The sequence below is a fragment of the Peromyscus leucopus genome, chromosome 5 (assembly GCF_004664715.2).
Source record: "Peromyscus leucopus breed LL Stock chromosome 5, UCI_PerLeu_2.1, whole genome shotgun sequence".
Lineage (NCBI taxonomy): Eukaryota > Metazoa > Chordata > Mammalia > Rodentia > Cricetidae > Peromyscus > Peromyscus leucopus.
This window is the reverse complement of record NC_051067.1, coordinates 133,856,929-133,877,139: the sequence shown is the minus strand read 5'-3', so window position 1 is coordinate 133,877,139 and position 20,211 is coordinate 133,856,929. Positions and strand designations below refer to the sequence as shown.

General features: G+C 41.0%; 1 protein-coding gene across 2 annotated transcripts in view; it reads right to left on the bottom strand.

The window, feature by feature from the left end:
• Positions 1 to 20,211, bottom strand: part of Odad2 (outer dynein arm docking complex subunit 2) — a 158,238-nt gene that overhangs the window by 102,919 nt on the left and 35,108 nt on the right. The gene's annotated exons all lie outside the window — the stretch shown is intronic.

The window sequence follows — 20,211 nt, the reverse complement described above, 5'->3', positions numbered from 1 at the left end:
AAAGGTTAAATAAAGCCACATTCCCATACAGGCGAATCCACAAGCTAGGAAATGTGTCTCCCCATACACAGCACATAAAATTTTTAAAAGTTCTCTGAGTGGGTTATAATTTGTTAAATGAATTATGGTGAGCCAAAGCATGGAAAAGCTGTACAGAGCATCATAAAATGTTATTCCAATTAAGCGCCAACATTTACAGTGGGACTCCTTTAAACAGCTACAACATTGGGTGATATCAAGGCATTAAAGAGAGTCCAGGGGCACACCTTAAGAGAGTGACTGAAGGATGGAAGTTTTATGTTGAGGTAGTAAATGGTCCCCCCAGTTCTTGATTAGTGCACTGGGCAACACAATCTACATCTGAAAATTTCTCCTACTAAGATTGAGAAATGCATGCTTTTGGTCTTTGTCCAGTTTTCTGACACATAATTCTTAAATCTTTATAATGTTGAAAGTGATAACTGTCTTTTACATCTAATAAGATGGCTGGTGTCCTCTGTTTGGGGTCAGGATTCTGACTGTCCTCAAGAGGGTAAAAAACCCTAAGGGTTAGGATTTTCAGCTCTACTAGTTAGTTTTGGGAAGGCCTGGAGGTTAAGCTGATCACAAATGGCTAAAAATTTCATCAATCAGTCTCTATAAAAACCCCAAAGAACATGGTGTTCCTGGGGAGAGAGGAGTTTGCCCAGAAAGGGCCTAGAAGCCCTTGCCCAATACAGCTCTTCATGGGCGTTGTAACATTCTTTGTAATAAGGCAGAATGCTGATTAGTTTTTATCAAGTTTATACAAGCTAAGGTCATCTGGGAAACAGAAAACTCAATTGAGAAAAATGACTCCATCAGATTGGCCAGTAGGCGAGTCTGCGGTATGTTTTCTTGATTGATGATTGATGATTGATATGGAAGGGCCCAGCCCACTACCTGTGGTGTCTCCCCTGGGCAGGTGGTCCTGGATTGTATAAGGAAGCAGGCTGAGCAAGCCATGAGGATTAAGCCAATAAATAGCGTTCTTCCATGGCCTCTGCTTCAGTTCCTGCCTTAAGTTTCTGCCTTGACTTCCCATCATGGTGGACGCTAGGCTGTAATAAACCCTTTCCTCCCTGAGATGCTTTTAGTCATGGTATTTATCACAGCAAAAGAAGCCAAGCTAGAACAGCCAGTGAGCATCTTTTCCTGAGGCCTGGGAGCTGTTCTAGAAAGTTCATCACACTTGATGGGAGTGTTGTGAGAATGCTGTTTATAAGCAGTGAGAAGCAGGGGTCATAGCTGGCCTAGTCATGGGCGTCAGCACGAGGGAGCGCCATCTTCGACAGCCTCCATTGGAGCCACTCACAGTTTCAGAAGAGGCATCCATTGCTGCAGAGTTGCTTGCTCACCTGTGGGGAAAAACCCTCACACTTTGAAGTCACACAAGTCTTCTATGTTGACTTTCGGTGTGACCATAGAGGGAGAAAAATTGTTTCTCCTTCATGTATGTACATGGCACAGTCTAGAACAGGAACCCTGGGGAGACTGCATGGGAAGTAGCAGACCAGCCAGACTTAGATTAGGTGCAGGGAGGGCTGTGGGGAAACAGAACTTGGTTCTGTAAGACCTGGGGATGTGTGGCCCAAAGGAAAAAGAAGCTTCATGTCTGTGACTGACTCAATGGCCTTGCAGAGCAAATGGCAAGACTTGTCACAGGTGGAGGGCAGTGACAAACTGCCCTTCTTCAGAATTAAAAACAAAACACCTGGGAGATGAGTGTGGCAAGGAGGACCTTGTTTCCAGGAAGGGCTCAAAGCCAGTGTGGAGAGAGTTAGTCAGCATGGTTACAGCTTCTCTCTCAATGGGATGCCCTTTGCCCATGGATACAGCAAGCAGGCCATTACCAGATGCCAGAATCTGGTACTGGATGAATTCCTAGTCTCTAAAATGGTGAGAGATAAATGTCTCTTCTTTAACAAGTCCTGATATTGTGTCAAAGCTTCATAAAGCAGACCGACAAATGTAGAAAATAGAGAATATGAACACTGCATATCTACATTAAAATACATATTTATGATACATTTATGTTTTCTACCTATTCATATTTTAACATATAAATGTGAAAATTGGCAATTAAAGATGCAGTTTTGTATAATGGATAATACAGAAAGGCTATACAGAAATGGCAAGCAGCAAGCTTCCTCCTCATATCTCACACATGCATGTACACAGTTCCTCTCATGTGAAGCTAATACAGTTTATTACTTTTAATACAAAAAACTAAGAAGGGATTATTTAAAAGTTTAAATCAAAAGGCTAAGAGGGGAAGCTTTATATCTCTGCTTTCTTATTTGTCCTAAGAAAATGTCCTGCACTTCTTAAAAGTTAACAGGTGGTGACGTCAATGCCGCTGGCCATGTTTCCTCCCTTGAGGTAATCCAAACTACCCTTGTATAAAGAGGAGGTTTAGAATGGCAAGAGCAGTTCACCACCTACATGTAAAGTATGTTGTTTTATGGCTTTGAGTCTCTTTCTCCTGACTGTCAAGAGAATTGTAGGCACCATTTACCCAGAGCTGGCTTTAAGGTGTGACACAGTAAGTCCTTATCATTGGGTTAAAAACTCCATTATTTGAGTATGCAATACTTTCAGGCACTACTGCTTCCTGTTCTCTATCTAGAAAAGAAAGGCAGGAAAACAATCAATAACCACAAAGGGGAGTATGCATGTCATCCAGTCCATCATCGGGTAAAGCAAGCAAAATAATACACAGAAAGGGGAAGACAGGTGAGAAGGGAATTCCTCCAGCGAGACTGTAAATGTCTCCATGGTTAAAAGGCAGCAGAGCATCTGAGAAGCAGTCTGAAGGCTCTGCACAAGTTTCCTCTACTGGGTGTTTGGGAATTCAAACCCAGAGCTGCCGATGGAAGGAACCCTTCAGGGAGAGGGTTCAGATTGGTCATAGCTGCAGAAGAGCAGGTAACAGGGGCCGGGGTATCCAGCCACTGTCACAGCCTCCTCCCATCCCAGGCTGTCTTCAGGATCCAGAATGCACTGTCGGGGCGTTCTTGGCTGCACATGATCCAGGTTTTTCTGGACTGCTGTCTTTCTTTTCTTTGGTAGAGCTTTGGGGGTTGCCTTCAGCACAGTCTTTGGGTACTCTGTCCACCTCCCTTCCTAGCCTCGCTTTTACTTCTGAGTTTCATGTCACACTCACACGCCAGAAGCAGCACATGTAGTTTTAAAACCCATTATGATAGCAGGCATCCAAAAGGAGCGATCATATATTTTTTTCTGAATTATCTATCACTAGATCAAAGTCAGAATCAAAGAAAAGATTCGTCTTTATTGGTATGAAGTTAGAGCCTTATAGACAAAAAATTCTGTAAATCAGCTTTTTCTGAAAATCTGGAAACATATTCATAGGCTTGAGGGATTTTTTTAAGAACAGTTTTATATTAGGAAAAGTTAGTTTTTCCACATTTCAGGATTTCCTCCGACTCTTGTCACTGACCACACTCCCAAAAGGATTATAAATCTTTCAGAATGAATACCAGAAGATGGGAGCCAAAGCATCCAACATACAGAGGCACAAATGTTGGCTATTGCCATTCTTCTAAATACCAGCCTTGTAAAGGATCCTGAAGGCTCATCCTGCTTTGTCCAGACCCCATAAACCTCCAGCCGGGCAGAAGCTGCACACCTTTGTCCCTTTACAATTAAATCTGCCGAGAACGTCATTAGTTGCCAATACTTATTTTCACGTTTTATCACACACTTGCATCTGCGGAGTTTTAAAAGCTGAAGAAAACATAGTAAAATATATTTTACTAGCTTCTGAAGGGTTTTCAGAAATGTATCCCATAAACTTTTCCATTTCTGAAATGAATACAATTCCTTTGCTGGTTGTCTTCCGGCCCTGTGCCTCCTCACACGTCTCCAGCCTCCATCTTGTGTAATTTATATTTCTTTCTTCAGCCAGGAAGTGTTTGTCCACTGTCCCAATCAGTAGCAACATTCAGAGCTAAAATAAATGCCTCTCTCCTTTTTTTCTCTCTCTCCTATCTCTCTATGTCTCCTTAACCTCTTTGCTTTTCTTTAATATAATTTTATTGTGAATGTTATATTGCTTTTTATTTGTGTTGGTGAGGATTGAGATGGCCTTTCTCATACTAAACATAGACTCTAGCTACAATTCCAACCCATGTTTTGGTGGGACAGACAGATGTTCCACTCTGGTCATGGGAACTGCCAAGCAAGTCATTCTGCGTTTTCACATGCATGAAAGAAAAAAATAATTGCTTTTATCCTCTTACAATGAGAGAACTGTTGGCCTACAGTAGAAGCTTGAGTGAATTAATGCTTTATACAACATTGCTTTTTCTACATGTGTATGGATGTTCACTTGTGTGTAGGCCCTCATGTATGTGCATACATGTGGAGGCCAAAAGTTGACATTGTGTGTCTTCTTCTATCTCTCTCCATTTTACATATATTGAAGCAAGGTCTCACACTTGATTTTGCCAGTTCACATACTCTAGCTCACCAGATGGCTCCGGGGACCCACCTCCCGCAGGCTGGGAATATAGACAGGTCCCCAAGCTTGTCTGGCATTTCCGTGGGTGCTCTGGAGCCTGTCTCCCGGCCTCATGCATGCATAGCAAGGACTTACTTCCACTGGGCCGTCACCCGGCTCCACATTCCTTTTTGAAAGGCGGAATGAGAGAAAGCTATTTTCTAAACAATAAACTCTTTGAAATCAGAAATACAATACTATCTGCAATACAGTGTAGGGCCCTCTCTCACTGTCTATGAGGAAGAAATAAGCTTTCAATATGTTGAGGTAAATAATATTTTTCAAGCCACTTGAGATCATTTTGTATTCTTTGGTTAGCATGCTCACCATTTGTCCACTCTGATGACAAGCACTAGGTATGTATGAACAAAATCAGACTTGATCCCAGCCTTTCTGGAATGCAGGGTGTGGGGTTAATGGAAGAGAAAGAGACTCATTTTTAAAGCCCACATGAAATAAATAAATAAATAAATAAATAAATAAACTTTGTTTAAATGTTTCCAAGTTAAAAAACAATCACATTGAAATGAATCAAACCCAAAGTCTCCAAACCTCAAAGAACTTCTTCTATACAGTTAGAAGGAATGAAATAAGTACCATAAGGCAGAAGCATGGGCAACACAGATACATCTAGGCCATCCTCACGTGGAGGATGGATGCCTAAATTAGAATCTGTGTGGAAAGGAGGGCATTCCCCAGTAGCACATGGTATATGTACAGAAGCCCAGTGTGGAGTGGAGTATGGCCTAGTCAAGGGTTCTTACAATCAGTGTTAACTAATCCTGAGTGATAATGTGGGACACAATGAGCCAAGATCCCAAGTGAGTCACTATAGCTTCTGTCCAGGGGCCAAGCTGAAGGTTTTAATCTTTAATATTTGAGATGGGGTCTCCCTCTGTAGTCCTGGCTGGCTTTCAACTTCTGACCCTCACACATCTACTTCCTTAATAACAGGACTATGTGTGTGCCACTATAGCTGGATGTATTTTAATCTTTATTACAAGATTGGCTAGGAAGAGCCAATGACATTTCTAAAAGATCACCCCAGCTATGGGAGTTCCCAGCTGGAAGAGGCAAGTGTGGACGTGCAGAAACATTTGGCTTATTGCAAAGTTTCTGAGAAAAGAGGGAGCCTAGAGTGGGAGGCTGAGATGACTCAGCCTGCACCAAGGGGACTTTGGAAATGAAAGTTCGCTAAATTTTTCCTTGTTCAGGAAGGGATACTATAAGATGAAACATAGATGCAGAGTCTTCATCGGCACTTATTGTCAGGGACCCCTTGGCCCAGTGAGACAGGGAGGAAGACAGAGGTCTGAGTCCCTCCCCCAGACACCCCACCACCTGCAATCAAGCAGAGGGATGCCGGGTAAAGAAGCCACATAGCCATCACCACACATTCAGCTGGCCTTGGATATTCTCAGCATTTTCCCTCCAAACACACCACTCAGAAATCAAGAAAAGTGAAGCCCTTCCAGTGTCTGCTCGTTAATGATGACAGAGGGCACAGTGCCCAGCAGGCAGAGCTTGGAGGCCTCTCCCAGGATCAGAAATAGCAAAAGGTATTCAAGAGACTGGCAAGGACCAAGCGAGCCAAAGCAGTAAAACTCCACTGCTTGGCCTTCTGTTTATTTGCAAGTCTATTTCACACTGATGGGCCAGCACTCATAAACCCAAGACTCGACTGAAGCCCAAGGAAAAAGAGAAAATACTATTTTGTTAAGGCAAAAGAAAAGTGTGTGTGTGTGTGTGTGTGTGTGTGTGTGTGTGTGTGTGTGTGTAATGAAAATTAGAGTCAAGCTGTCACTGCAGAAACTTACAAAATTTTTACTTAAATTGGGTTAAGCATTGATGCAAGGATTCCATGTGCATTCCTTTAAAATAGCTATGGGACATTTGTGCAAATTGACAGTTTATTGGAGCATTTTAGTGACTTCAATGTGGAAAATTTTGTAGCAAATGTAATTGCCTTCCTAAAAAGTTATGAGAGAATGAGTTTAATAATTACAATATTTAATAAAATAGTTCAGTAGAGTAGCTATACACAAGGATAACATTTAAAATGAATGTCTCTGCGTCCATAACCCCAGAAAAATAAAAAAAAAAATGGGTAGTATGAAAAAAAATCTCCATATTGGTATTAGTTTAAAAAAAGTCTATAAATAAATGTCATGAGAAATGTTTGCTATATATAGGGGGAAGCTAGGGAATTTAGTGAATTACGAAAGTTCCTAAATCAATTGGAGGGTCACACCGGCTTGGATGAGAAGACTCAATGTTTTGTAATTACTTAACAGTAACTTACAAATTCATGTAAATCAATCAAAATCCCAAACTTATTTTTTACTTTTAAACATGAGTCTTAACTCATTACAAAGATGATCTGAAGCCAGGCATAGCGGCATATACCAGTAATCCCTGAACTCTGAAGGCTGAGACAGGAAGAGCAGGAGTTTGAGGCTAGGCTGGAAGCTGAGGCAGGAGACTCATGTCTCAGGGTTGAGGTCAATTTGACCTATACAGTGTGATCCTATGGCAAAACAACAACCAAAATATCAGAAATGGAAATACACAAAAATTAGTTTTTAAATATTTAAGACAAACAAATGTGAAGAGACATGAAAGCTATACAACATGGAACCAGCCTGGCACCAACTAAGTAAAGCAGCCAGATTCCCTTGGGGGTGACCTGTCTTCAGTGATGGCACAAGGCCACTGGAGGGCAGAGTGGATGAGCCTAGAGTCTGTGCTGACGCCTAACAGAGCAAAAAGCAGTTTGATTCTTGTCTATAATACACATCAGTGAAATCCAAATAGATTAGATCTGAACCTATTTTTAAAAGCTAAAAACAAAACAAAACAAAACTATAGGCTTCTTGTATCTGGGTAGGCATATGTTTCTCTAGGCTTGAGAAACCGTCTTGTGTGGTTCAACTGGAGGTATTCTCTATGCCTTCACGATAGTGTTCTATACAGAGGCAGCGGATGACTACAGGGAACAGTGTTTTCTATACACAGAGGGGCACTGCACATTTGAGCTCACAGCAGCTGTGACAACATACACAAGATCACACTAAATACCAGCCTGGAGATGGGAAGCAGGCGCAAAGTACCATGTCTAGCTAAGGCACTATTGGCAACTGATGGATGCTGGGAGAAAGATTCTGTTTTCTTCACAAGTGCAGCCCTTGGTAGGTTAACCATGCTCCAAGTGAAAGAATATATGGGCAGCACAAACTGTACTTGATGGGTCCAAATGAAAAAGGACATGAAGCTGTGTGGGTAAAGAAGAGGGCGTGGGTCTGGAAGGAGTTGGTGGAGGAGTGAATATGATCAAAACACACTGTATGAAATTCTCAATGAGATAATAAGACTGATAAAAAAGGAACAGAATAAAATAAAATAAATTTGAACACACACCCACACCTGTCTACCGGAAGTAAAATATTCCTGTCACCCTTCACTAGCCTTGGAAAACATTTCTAGCTTCTACTACACAAAACTCATGGGCCATACTGAACAGGCTAGATGCTTATTAATGAAGCAAACAGCAGATAAAAAGATATGTGAAACACTGACAGAAAACATCAGCAGTCCGAAGAGTGGTCCAAGGGTTAATTTGCATCATCAAGAGTAAAACACCGCATAGCACAAAGGGTGAAGATATGACACAACGTTATATTAAAAATGCTGATTGGCAGCCTTCTTACTGGCCGGTAATATGAATTCTCAAAGAAGACACAATTTTCTCCCATCAGAACTGGATGAAATAAAAAATACTGAAATTAATGAGAACTTATAGCAATAGATTTTAATCCCGGATGAAGGACCTCATTGATGTGGGAATTTTTTTTTTTTTTTTTTTGGTTTTTTGAGACAGGGTTTCTCTGTGTAGATTTGCGCCTTTTCCTGGAACTCACTTGGTAGCCCAGGCTGGCTTCGAACTCACAGAGATCCGCCTGGCTCTGCCTCCCGAGTGCTGGGATTAAAGGCGTGCGCCACCACCGCCCGGCTGGGAATATTTTTAAAGACTGTCAGTATCTAGATCCCATCCCAGACCAATTCTGCCAAATCCATGGTAACAGCCACCAGGGCCTCAGGGCCTGCTGTTTGTTTCCTGTTAAGACTCCTGAATGATTTAACTCTGTGATGAGAGCTGAGAACATTGGTTTGTTGCTGCAGAATGCTGACACGTGCTTATTACAAGGAGAGGCCAGAAATTCTTTTCTGTAAACTAAGCTTAATCTTGTCATTGGTTTCCTTTAAAAGGAAAAAAAAAAAACACAAGTCTTCTCAAACTTCAGGGTGCACATATTCTGCCCCTTTGAAAAGAACTTTATTGGCTCTGGGGAGGTGGTTCAGTCAGTAAAGTGCCTTTTGCACAAGCGTAAGAACCTGAATTTAGAAGCCCAGAACCTGCAGGGAAAAACATGTGCGGAGCCTGTAACCCCAGCACTGGTGCCAGGGGGAGACAATTGGAACCTTGGAGCTCACTGACTAGTAAGTGTACTGAAATCAGTGAGCTTCCTGTCACAAAAATTAATGTGGGGTGCAATCAAGGAAGAAAGAGTTGTTGACTTCTGGCCTTACACACGAGCACACTTACACACATACATGTGCACACACCAATATGAACACATTCATACAACGCATAAACTCACACAAATAAAACTTTATTGGGACAAGTTGATGTACAAACATTTGTACATATTGTGTAATATATATATGATTTATGTGGGTCCCAGGGATGGGTCCTCATACTTATGAAACAAATGCTTCGTCCTCTGACTGATTTCCCTAGCCCAAGCCTCTTCAATTTTTAAGTACAAGTACACTGTGCAGATTCCTATTACTTCTTTTCAAGACAGAGTATCTCAGTTTCTTTTCTCCTCCTGTTAGAAACCACCCTGACAAAAGCAATTTAAGGGATAAAAGGCTTATAGTCACCATTGTCCACAGGGTACAGTCTATCAGGGTGGCGGTTTGAAGCAGCTGGTCACATCACACCCACAACTGGGAGACTGAGAGAAAAGAATGCGTGTGCTCAGCTCACTATCTCCTTTTATTTCATCCAGGGTCACAGTCCAGAGCATAGAGACACCAACACCAAGTCTTCCCGGCTTCACATTACCTAATCAAAATAATCTTCCACTGGCATGTCCAGAAGCCTGTCTCCCTAGTGATTCCAAATCTCATTAAGTTGACCATGGAGCTTAACCACCACATGGGGTCTGTGTTTATAGTCTGGGTTGGCTCCTTGAATTTCCTACATAACTCAGGCTGGCCTTGAACTCAATCTCCTGCTTTAGCCTCCTGAATGTTGAGATTATAGGTGTACATCATTATACGTGACTAAAACTTATTCACATCTTATTCAAGTAAAAATTTACACACATTAAACAACCCTACATTAGAGCTATCAAGAATTTGTATTCCTTGCTCATTCTCATATTACCTTTTAAAGAATTTGTCCCACAGAAGTAGATCATGTATCTAAGAGATGCATCCAGATATTTGCAGTATGACTAAAGTAAAAATTAGTTGTTACCACTGGGGGAACTGCTAAACAAATTAACATTTACCTATAATGAAACATTATGTGGCAACGCAAAGGACCAAACCAAATCACAATATTAAATATAAAAAGAAAAATGTAAGCTGGACATGGTAGTTTGCACCTCAGGAGACTGAGGCAGGAGCATTGCTATTTGTTCATAGAGAGCCCACACTAAATATTGAGTTTCAGGTCATCCTGGTCTAGTGAGTAAAATCTTGTCTCAAAAAGAAAACAAAAAAGTGTGGCTTTATTTGTACAAATTATGAAATATCTGTAAAAAAAAAAAAACTTCATTCACCCAGCTTGAATTTTCATAGCGAACATGCACTAGTTTACCATTTCTATAACTTTTTAAGAGCTTAAACCAAAGAGGGACTATATAACTTACATATGCTGCTGTTCTGTGCATTGGGGAAATATTGGCAGGCCACAGCAGACAGCCACACCCACCCAGAGAGTGAGGATGGGAAAGGAGCCACAGCCTTGCTAGCACAAATCTCAAAGGCTAGTGGACCAGGGAGGGACACGAGGCTCCTATTTTCCTGCAAACACAGTGTCTACTAACGATTATGGCAGATCTGTCTATATACAGATGTAAAGTGCATGAGCTGGGCCAAAATGGGCACTGCTCACTCCTGTTTAGTTTTTCACTACAGAAGTGTCTGTAACACGAAGTCCTATTTTTAAAAACAAAGGGCAAAGCAGTCCTTCACATTATACAAACTGGGAACCAGCCAGAGCAAATTTTCTCCAATCAAACAGATGTTTGGAGAAAAGCACACTTTCAGGAACAAATGTGGTGCAACAGATACACCAGGGAATGGATTTCCTCAAAAATCTATTGCATGTTCAGGTCATTATATGTAATTGCCTTAGATATCAAAATTTTACAATACAAAAGTCTTATGGATAACTAAATGGCTAGCTCACACTACCTGCTCATGAACAGACACACAATGAACAAATGAATGAATAAGTGAGTCAAGCTCAGGAATCCCCCCAGGGTTTCTTTTCCCACTTGGGGTAAGAGGGTGCTAAAGGTGGAATCTACAGCCTTGAACATTCTATGTACTAACACTTGTAGGGATTACTGTGTGTCTATGTGTGAGAGTGTAGAGAGAGTGTGTGTCTCTGTGTGTGAGTGTGGCAGGAGAAGAGAATGAAAGTGTGTGTGTGTGTGTGTGTGTGTGTGTGTGTGTGTGTGTGTGTGTGAGAGAGAGAGAGAGAGAGAGAGAGAGAGAGAGAGAGAGAGAGAGAGAGAGAGAGAGAGAGAGAGAGAGTTGATATTTTGTTTTGAGCATTGTTTTTGAGATGGGGGTCTTGCCATGTTGTCCTCATTGGCCTCCAATCCCTGGGATGAAGTGAGCCACTGAAACTATAAGCCAGTGCCACTGTGCCTGGCTGGAGATTTTTAGCATTGCCACTCTTTAGTGGTTGGGTTGATGTGGTGATATGGCGGTGACTGGGGGTGGGTCCAGTGGTTATGAGTCAGTAGCATGCATTACCAAGCTCACCTCATTACTCTGCTCCCCCTCCACCCCCCCCCACCCCCCGCTCCATTTATGACAGACAGGAGGGCAAGGGGAAAAAAGTTAAAAACTAAAAATGTTATTCGTATGTGGAGTGCAGAGTCACCATTGGGGAGGTTATGCTTCCTTCCTTCATCACCTCTTCCATGATTAAAAACCAAAAACCAAACCAAAACAAAAAATACCAAAAAAAATCTGAGGCACGATGATGACATCATTTTGATCTTCAGGACCCACATGGTAGAAAGATAGATTTGACTCCAGCAAGTTGTCCTCTGACCTCTATACTTACAATGGGTTGTTTGCATGATGCATATTTACACACACACACACACACACACACACACACACACACACACACAAATTAATCAAGTAAAAAAATGCAATGGCCATATTCATTTTGGGACAATATGAGCTTATAGAAAATACACATTTTATGTAGCCTCAAATCTTAAAATGTGTTCCTTCAAACATGAGAATATTTATGAAAACATAAATACGAATTACTATGTAGAAACTTTATAGATAATGGGATTTAAGCATGATCTCTAGCAGATAATACCAGGGGAGGAGGACATAGATGTGTGTCAGGTTGACATCAGAATGTCTTAATCGCTCTCACTATATGTTTTGAATCGGAGTCTCTCACTGAACACAAAGCTCCTTCTTTTGGTAGAGTGACTGTTAGTAAGCTCCCAGGAGTCATCTCTCTGATCATCCTCCATGACTGAGCTTACAGTCTTGTGGCGCTATACCCAGGTAGAGATCCAAACTCAGGTCCTTATGCTTGCAAACACTATCAGCCCAGTCATCTTCCCAGAGCCTCTAACACATAATCCTTAAAGCTTTCTACTTAGGTTATGTCTGAGTACTGATTTTTTTTTTTTTAGGGTAACCCACATGAGTGAGATAACATGCACAATCTTAAAAATATTACTCTGGACAGCGACACTTTTCTAACAGCTATAGTTTACTGGGTACATGAACAGTGACCAGTGCTTTCCATTTTCAAATGGCCCCTTTTTAAGAACAACTTTGCTGCCTCTGCTCTCGCCCTCTTTAAAACCTACTCAGAGTATACGCCAATGCTGCCTTCCACAAATGGATAGCAAGTCGTCCCTTTACAAAGGCTCCTGTTCAGCCTCTCACTCACAGGAAGCAATGCAAATGAGAGAGAAGATGGTGAAGCCAGGTCTACAAGCCTCCTGGGTCCCAAGTTTCTTGACAGTGGGACAGAATCACCAGGCAACAGGCAGTAAAGATAGAAGCTGGATGCGGTCCCAGCCCGCAGCCGCCTTCTGTGTGGCCTGCAGCAAAGGATTTCTCAGCTTTTCCACCAATGAAACAAGGATCAAACCTCCTGCCACTCCAAACCTAAGACACAAGTAATGGGAATGGAATTTAATTAAGTGTAATTGATTGCAAAGTACATCAAATTCCTACAATGAAAAAAAAATATTTAACTCCCAATTACCACTCAGAACCTGTTAGCCAGTTAAGGGCAGTGTGTGTGTGTGTGTGTGTGTGTGTGTGTGTGTGTGTGTGTGTGTGTAACAGAGCCCCAGAAAAGCATCTTCAACAAAGATTTCAAACTGGAAACACATCTATTACCAAGAATGCCCCTTCAGTGAATCCTGGGTGCCTCTCTTGAAACTATAGCCTAGTGGCCTTTCTGAAGTCAGTTCTCCCCCGACGCCCCAGGTAACCTAGGGGACTTCCAGGCACCTTTGTTTTCCATGGTCTTAAATTCTAAACGTGTGGATATGGAACTGAAGAGAAGAGTGACTGCCATGGTCCATGGATCATGTGAAATGAAATAGATATGGGTGTTCTTCGAATCTGACGATGGAGAGTGACCCTCCTGTGTGATGCTGAAAATTCTCTCTCTTCCAATGCAACCCCTTGTTACTGGTCTGCTCCTTTCCACTCAGCTCCACTTTCCTCCCCTTGCTACTGGACACATCTTTCTAGACTAGTGCTTTTGTCTCCCCCTGCCCACTCTCCCAGCAGGACTCTCCAGGGAGGGGGGCATCTGGATACATGGCCCTGGGAACCCACCCTCCATTTCTCTATTATTCCATAACCATGTAAGGGTCAGACCCACGGAGCACAGCACTTCAATGTCTCCAACATTGCTTCCTCATGTCACCTTACTGAGCCTAAAGCTGAGTCCAGGGTGACACAGACACATCCTCCCCAGGCAACAGTCCTAGGAAATGCCAACAGGTGAGAGAAACATGATCCCAGATGCCCCAGAAACCCCTGCAAACTACCAAAGGGCCAGCCATGCCCTTAACATCACCCTGATCACCTTGGTTTTCAATTTAGTGCTAAATTCTGGACAGAATCCACATAGAAATGGATTCTCACAGTATTTTATACTTGGGTGAAGTCAGTCATTCTTCAGTCTAAGGCCATGTACATTAACGTGTTGGAAAGTCAAACCTATGTATTTCTACCTCCCTATGCCCCACCTGGCTTTACCAGAGACTATCCATCTATATCAATTTGTAACAGCCCCTGCAAATGATAAACCCTCTCTCCCAAACTGTTGCTTCTCTTATTTCAGTTTTTCCATATACCAAGTTTAGAAGTCAATGAAATATCACTATGGTGTTAGGGATTCAGAAGAACTGTAGCACACAGACATTAGGAAACCATTGCCTCTAATTGTTGGAAATTATCAAAAGCAAAATCTTTTTTCTTGCAAGATTTTAAAGCCACTCCTGGCCAGTGGAGGAAGGGGTATCTATATCAAGACAGCAAATGCAAAAATAAATGTGTATCTCTAAGGAGAAAAGGGAGCTAAAAGAGGGTGGGGGAGTCGGCAGAGCTGTCCACTGAAGGGATTCTGACTCAGAAGCAAGATGAACTGCGGTTAAGGGGCGGAGAGTAAAGACAGAAAGGAGAACTGTGCCCAGGAACTTCAACCCCCTCTTCAACAGTTAGGCAGAAGTTCAAGGGTCAAGCTCATGATCAGGCAAGATAGCCTGCAGAAAGAAATGAATTGAGTAGCACCTCTCTACTGAAGAAGCAGCTAAGAAGTTGAACAACCTGATCATCATGGTAGCAAAATACAGAATGTAGGTACTTATCAGTAGGGGGCTGAAAAGCAGTGTGGCACTTCATTTAGAATTAAATTGTGGTCTACAGCCATACCATCCTGAACATGCAAGATCTCAGGAGCTAAGCAGGTCCGCTTGATCATTACTTGGGTGGGAGAATGTAGGCAGACTCATGAGCTAGGTGGACAGAAGAAGTTGGAAGGTTGATGAGTGAAAAAAAATGTAGTGTAATCTTTAATTTAAAAAAATTGTGTTCTAAAATTCCAGAAGAAATGTGTGTGTGTGTGTGTGTGTGTGTGTGTGTGTGTGTGTGTGTGTGTGTGAACTTTTACAAGTTGAAGTGTATGTAAGTTAAAGCCGACTATTTCAATATCAACTCCCTTTTCTTATTTGCCAGGATCTGAGCTCACAGTGCTGGATAAATAATAAGCTACAGTCCATTGACCTGTTTCAATATTAATGAGCTCATCAATTTTTTTCAACAGCACAGACATTCTATCCTTGGAAAATGGTAGGGAGAAAGTCAGGTCAACATTACCATTTCTCTGCTTGTTTAAGTCTACATTGGAGCCATAATTTCATAAATTAAAATGTCAGGTATATTTATTTTGAGATTACCTAGAGACATTCAATTTTGCATTTCAGAGACTTTTTAATATCCTTTTGTGTCTCTGTATAAAATGGTTACCTGTGTCAAAAACCTTGAAATCATTTGTAGATCTACTTTTCCCCTTATTGGCTGTGTTAAGAGTATTTACCTGTGGGAGCTATAAGAATTCCAAGCAATTTAGTGTCTGGCCAAAAGTATCACATTTGCACATGATTTCCTGATGAATAACTTGTGTGAGTCTAAGTAGCACTTCATCAATAAATGTTTTCCTTAGCTGTTCTGGGACAGAAACAGCACATCCCCATTTGGCCCCCAAACTTTGTGGATTTATCCTAAGTAGCTGAATCACTCAAGGTAGCCGTCTATAACCAGGCTATTAGGAGACTCTTTGCCATGGTCCCAGCAGGATGCCCTCTGCTCCCTTGCCCAGTGCCTTCCCATTTGACCCTAAGGGCCAAAACTCTTCCATGTCTTAGCACCAGTATCATTGGCAACTGGCTTCTTTTTATTTAACGATGGTAAGTCTATCCTTCAATAGATTAGCTCACTGTATTTTCCTCTTTTAATTGATCTGCTAGAAATTTTAAAGCAAAACTTGAGGGTCACCTGGGCAATTGAGCAAGACTCCACATTATGCAACTTCTATGGTCATAATCATGCGCTGTAGAAATAACTACCACTGCCAGCAGTGACTGGGGACTCTCTGTGCTAAGCACTTCAGATGTATTATGCTGCATTTAATATTCATCATGATCCTGACATTCCAACACTTTTCCCTTCTTTACCAATGAGGAAACTGAAGTTGAGAAAAGTTGTGTCACCTGAAGCTGCTGAGCTGGTAAGTAGGGTCCCCCACTGACATCTTTCCTACATCAAGAACCACGCTTCTGCCTACCCCATTGCCCCGCCTCTTGGCTGTTCTTGTCTTTCAGCCCCCCTTGACTCTTCCTTTACTCAAGAAAAAAAAGACAATGGGCTCTGAGAAAACATCAAGACTCTCCTACTCTTCTTCCAAAGGGCCATGTCTGAACCTAGATGGCCTATTATACTCAAGATGGCCACTTTAGATTTGTGGACTGCAATGTTCACCCTCTGTCAGATGTATAGCTGGTAAAGATTTTCCCATTCTGTAGGTTGGCTCTTCACTCGAATGATAGTTTCCTTTGCTTTACAGAAGTTTTCCAGTTTCATGAAGTCCCACTTTTCAATTGATCTTAATTCCTGCGCTACTGGGGTCCTATTTAGAAACTCTTTTCCCATGCCTTCGAGTTAGTTTATTCCTTACTTTCTCTCAGATTCTAGTTATCAGATCCTATGATAAGTTCCTTGATCCATTTGGAGTTGAGTTTTGTGCAGGGTGAGAGATAAGGAATCTAGTTCATTCTATATTTAGCTACCCAGTTTTATCAACACCATTTGTTTAAGATGCTATCTTTTCTGCAATATGGTTTTGTTTTGGTTTTTGCCTCTTTATGAACAATCAGGTGACCACATGACCATTAGATTATATCTGGATCCTTGTTTCTATTCCATTTGACCATGTGTCTGTTTTCATGCTGGCACCATGCTGTTTTTATTACTATAGCTCTGAGTTATAACTTGAAATCAGGGATGGTGGCACCTTCAGTGGTCTTCCATTGTTTAGAGTTGCTAGGGCTATATCCTGTGCCTTTTGTGTTTTCATATGAATTTTGATATATTTCATTTTCTTTGTAGAACTGGGTTGAAATTTTAATGGGGATTTCAGTGAATCTCTATATTGCTTTTGGAAGAATGTCATTTTCACAATATTAGTCCTATCAATCCATGAGAATGCAGGACTTTCCATCCTACGGTATCTTTTTCAATTTCTTTCTTTGGTATCTTAAAGTTTTGATTGTACAAGTCATTTACTTCTTTGGTTAGATGTGTCTCAAGATGTTTTTGAAGATATTGTGAATTGTATGGTTTCCTGATTTCTTGCTCAGTATACGTCATTGTAGATATGAAAATTACTGATTTTTGTGTTAATTTTGTATCCTGCTATGTTGCTGAATTTTTATCTGCTACAGGAGTTTTGGGTGGAGTGTTTAGGGTCTTTTATACATGGAATGAAATCATCTGGAAATAGAAATACTTCAACTTCATTCTTTCCCATTTGTATTTCCTTTGTCTCCTTCACTTGTTTTACAGCTCTGGCTAAGACTTCAAACAGTATATTGAACATTATAGAGAGTGGACACTCTTGCCTTGTTCCTGATTTTAGTGGTAATGCTTCAAGTCTTCTCTGCTTAGGATGATATTGGTTATGGCTTTGCTATAGATTGTCTTCAGTTTGGTGATATATATTCCTTCTATCCCTAGATTATCAAGGAAGTTTATCATGAAAGAGTGTTGGTTTTAGTCTTTGGGTCTATTTGTGTTGTGGATTACATATACTGATTTATGTATGTCAAACCATCCCTGTACCTCTGGAATGAAGCCAACTTGATCATGGAGGATGATCTTTTTGATGTATACTTGAATTGATTGTAACTATTCTATTGAGAATTTTTGTATCCATGTTCATCAGGGAATTGGCCTTTATTTATTTTTGTTGAGTCTTTGATTTTGGTATTAGGGTAATACTGGTTCATAAAAAGAATTCAGGGTTGTTCTTTGCTTTCCTATTTTATGTAAGATTTTGAGAAATGTTGGTGTTAGTTATTCTGTGAAGGATTGGTAGAATCCCTCATTGAATCCATCTTGTCTTGAGTTTTTTTGTAATTGGGACTTAAGTAATTTTTATTAATTTATTGAGAATTCCATTCCATGCATCTTGATCATAGTCACCCCCCCCCACCCAACTCCTCTCATACCCACCTTCTCCACACTATTATCTTTTCTTATTCAACTTTGAGTTTTCTTCCCCAATCCCTATCCATTTCAGTTTGTGTTGTCCAATTGTGGAGGCTGAGCCTGCCTTAGAGTGTGGTCAACTGACCAGGGGTCATGCTGTAAAAGATAACTGACTATATTTCCCAACAGCTACATATACCAATAGCTTCTGTGGTAGGATTTCATGCCCATCTTCCCTCTTCCACATTGTGATTTTATCTTACTGAGTTTGCATAGGTCTTTTTCTTGCTATCACAATTGCTGTGAAATCATATGTGTCACTACCATGTTGTATTTGGAAAACACTGTTTCCTTGATGTTATCTACCACTTCTGGTGCCTACATCTTTCTGTCGCCTCTCCTTCAATGATCCTTGGTATTTAAGTGGTGGGGTGTGATCTGTGCATCCTATGTAGGGCTGAGCACTCCATAGTCTCTTGCTCTCTGCTTGTTGATCAATTGAGGGCCCCTTTGTCAATTGGCATCTACTGCAAGAAGAGAGGATGCTTTTGATAAGGTTTAAGAGATGTACTGATCTATGGGTGTAGCAGCAAGTCATTAGGAATTGTTTTAATACTGTGTTAATTTAGCTGATTAATAATGTTGGATTTTCCCTGGGGCCTATGGCCTATGTAGTCACAGGTTCCTGGCCCCAGAACAGTGTCAGGTATGGATTCCATCTCATGGAATGGGCCTCAGAACCAACCAGAAAGTGGTTGGTTACTCAGATAACATTTGTGCCCCTCTTGGGCCAGTTGGGCCTGTCTTGTCTGCTCAGTTGCAGCTTGCGGAGCTCACAGCTCAGTGAGACTAATGATCACTTTTCTCCCCTGGTAGCATGTACATGGCACCTTCCAGCACTATAAAAGTTAGCCAATAGTCATGAGACTTCCAGGTGCATACCAGCTTAATTTTAATTTCTCCATGTTCTTTGTCTCAAGTATGTAGTGTCTTCAGCAATAGAGACTCTTACAGTCAAGTTCTGGAGACTAGCTTCTTACTATTGGTAAAAGCTTGTAATGCTTGTGAGTGTATGAGAGCCCATTGGCCATAGCTGGGGTATTTTTAATTACTGTGTCTATCTCATTGGTTGTGATAGTCTATTTAAGTTATTTGCTTCATTTTAGTTTAATTTTAGACTCCAGAAATCCATTAGATTGTCTAGTTTAGAGGCATATAAATTTTTAAAGTATGTACTTGTGATTCTCTGAGCCTCCCTGGTGTCTGTTGTAATGCATCCCCTTTTCATCTCTAATTTTATGAATTTAAGTCTTCTCTCTCTCTTTTTGGTTAATTTGATTAAAGGTTTGTCAATCTTGTTAATCTTTTAAAAGACAAACTCTTTATTTTGTTGATTATTTGTATTTTTTCCATTTCTATTTCATTAATTTCAGATCATTTTTGATATCTCCTTCCATTTCCTCTTTTTGAGTGTTATGTGTTTTTGTTTTTCCAAGACCTTCATGAGTATCATTAAATTTTTGACAAATCTAATTTTTTTATGTAAGCACTTAGCAATATAAAAATTCCTTTGTGGACTGCCTTCATTGTGTATCATAGATTTTGGTATGGTATGTTCTTATTTTACACATTTAATTTTAGGAATTTTAAAATTTCATTCTTGATATCTTTCTCTTTTTTGTTTTCTCTTTATTTAGAAATTTTTATTCATTTTACATACCAACCACAGAGCCCCCTCTCCTTCCTCTTCCCACTCTTCCCTGCTAGAATCACTCCCAACCCACCGCCCATCTCCTCCCCGCAAAAGGTAAAGCCTCCCATGGGGAGTCAGCAAGGCCTGGGTCATTTAGCTGAGGCAGGTCCAAGCCCCTCCTCCCTGAATCAAGGCTGTGCAAGGTATCCCACCATAGATAATGGGCTCCAAAAAGCCAGTTCATACACCAGGGATAGATCCTGATTCATACCTTTCTTGACCTTGCTATCACTTAGTAATGTGCTGTTTAATCTACATGAAATTGTTTACTTCCTGTAGTTTCTTTTGCTGTTAATATCTAGCTTTGTTCCATTGTGGTTAAATAAAGGATGTTATTTCA